The sequence below is a fragment of the Corticium candelabrum genome, chromosome 11 (genome assembly GCF_963422355.1).
Source record: "Corticium candelabrum chromosome 11, ooCorCand1.1, whole genome shotgun sequence".
Lineage (NCBI taxonomy): Eukaryota > Metazoa > Porifera > Homoscleromorpha > Homosclerophorida > Plakinidae > Corticium > Corticium candelabrum.
In genome coordinates, this window is record NC_085095.1 from 7,008,315 (window position 1) to 7,010,757 (window position 2,443).

The 2,443-nt window shown below is 40.6% G+C and overlaps 1 long non-coding RNA gene across 1 annotated transcript; it reads right to left on the minus strand.

Annotated features, from left to right (window-relative positions):
• Positions 1 to 959: 959 nt before the first annotated feature.
• LOC134187369 (uncharacterized) lies at positions 960 to 2,119 on the minus strand. Its single transcript, XR_009971088.1, has 3 exons — positions 1,895 to 2,119; positions 1,414 to 1,515; positions 960 to 1,356 (listed from the first exon to the last, which is right to left on the minus strand). It is a non-coding gene; the product is annotated as an uncharacterized LOC134187369 (long non-coding RNA).
• Between the last annotated feature and the right edge of the window lie 324 nt (positions 2,120 to 2,443).

Here is a 2,443-nt window from a genome sequence, read left to right on the forward strand (position 1 = left end):
TCTATTCGCTAATTAAGTTAATTAGAGAAGGGTATTTTAGACACCTTTTAGAGGGGGAGTGATGTAATGTAGTGTATGGTCACGTGATACTTCAGTGATGCATTTAGTCTGCAGCGCTTTAATAATAGCTCATTCTTGATACCCCCCACTTGCGCGTGCCAAAGACATTACAGTCCCACTTTGTCTGATGACTTCTTTGATAATTTGCACAGGAGTTTCCACCCATCGATCCCCCAAGCTCCAAAATGCTCCATTACCAGTGGGGTTACAGTGGCAATTATGCCACCTGGTAATTGTTCTTTGCTGTATTTCTCTTTCTTTCTGTCCGCTCTCCTCTCTTCAGCAGCACCACTAACACCAGCAGATGATGGAAAGTTGTCACACTCCATGGGTGGGCGAGGGAGATATCTAGGTCAACGTTGTTTCCAATGTCAGAGTCAAAAATACGATGTCCGGTCTGTTGTCTGTAGTTGTATAACGACTCCTCGGCTCCCTGCGGTGGTGGATATGCAACCCATGAAAACAATCAGACCAGACGGACGAAATCGTCTGTCTGTCTGTCTGTCTGTCATACATATATTTTCAAATATTGAACTATTATACTCCTGTCTGTCTGTCTGTTAATTTGATTTTATTGAAACACATAATCTACTCACATCTTAAACACCAAAAGTAACAAGACTAAAGAATATAATTGTTAGTTAATGCAAATTGCTGTGAGTCTTTATTGTAAATGTTCATTTACTTCTCCAGCTCCAACTCGAGTTAGCTCAAGAAGAATGACTTTAAGTTAATTAGTATTGGAGCATTGCAATTGGCGATTGAAGTGAGCCTTTCTCTTGTCATGTCAATTGAAGTCGCAATATATTGCATTTAACCCAAGGCGCTCATAAAGGCCAAAAAGACCATGTAACGAGTTTGTGACGTCATTGTCCGTTTGGTGTATTATGCACCCCCACTTCTGCAGCCAAACTACGACCATGAAACAAGACATATAGATATATCCTACATCTATCTGTACATTCATTCTGTATGGTCTTATCTACTCTATACTATACATCTCACTTCATTCGCAAGACCAATGACTACCACATCATTGCTGCCTGTACTTTCTGAGTCGATCGATCGCTCTACAGCCTGTACACCCTTTGTAGCCGTATTCCTCGTTTGTTTTATTACATCTATGTTTGCTTTTATTACAAAAACAGCTTCCCTCGTTGCCTTCTTTGTAAGACCAGCAGCCGTGCATAGATCCCAGCTTTGATCCTGTAGCTTCACAAGCTCCTCATATAGTCCACATAAAAGGCTTTCAGCTATGGGACATACACTGAGAATGCGTTCAGCTGTGCTTACAACCTGGAAAACAAACAGTCAAATATGCTTGATGTGAGCTCCTGTGGTTTAGGTGTTTACTTCGTTTTGATATATTTCAATAGCTGTCCACACTTGTAGTACGACTTCTTTTTCGATTTGACTGGAAACGATGAGTTGGGGAAACAATACCTCTTGATCCAACTGAAACACAAAATTATGATTATCGTTAGAGTCTGGCGGCTACTTGTCTGGCTTGGATTTTTGTTGATCTGTTTGTCAATGTATGTGTTGATGCATTTAGCTACATGATTGTTCACGTGTCCGTCCATGTTTATGTCATACAATGTATGTCCACAAGTGTAACCAAAGTCAAATACCGCAGTGTTTCTCTAGGTGTCTGCCTGTCTGTCTATTATTTGTCTGTCCATCTACCATTCTGTCCACTCATCTGTCTGTCTGTCTGTCTGTCTGTCCATCTACCGTTCTGTCCATTCACTGGTCTGTCTGTCTGTCAGTACATATTGATATAAAGTCCAACTCCATGTAGCTGTCTAATACATAAACTTCATAAGCTGATCACCAATTGCTTTCTTCAAGGCAGTAATACAATCTTCCAAAGTAGGTTGACCTCCTAGTCCAATGTCAGCCACAGCACATTGCTTTCTGAAGCGGGTGAGAGCCGAGTTGAACTTGGACACAGCCCATTCCATGTCAGTAATTCCTTGCTCACTTTGCTCAAACAGCTGATCAAACTAAAGCAACAAACAGCAATATTTTAGACACATAAACAAGGTAGTACTCTAAAAACAAATAACATTCAGTTAACATATGCCACACCAACTAAGTTAGACATTGGCCTAGTTGTCTAATGTCTATAGTTGTAAACTTTCAATGAACTATATCAATCTCTCAATATTGTACTGGAGGGATGCATCTCTCAATTGTTTATACTTTAGAATTGTCAACACTATATACAAGTACACTAAATGAAAGACTCAAGAAAAGCAACACACCACAACACAACCTAAACCACTTCTGCACACATACACACACACACACACACACACACACACACACACGCAAGCACACATGCACACACACACACACACACACACACGCACACACACAC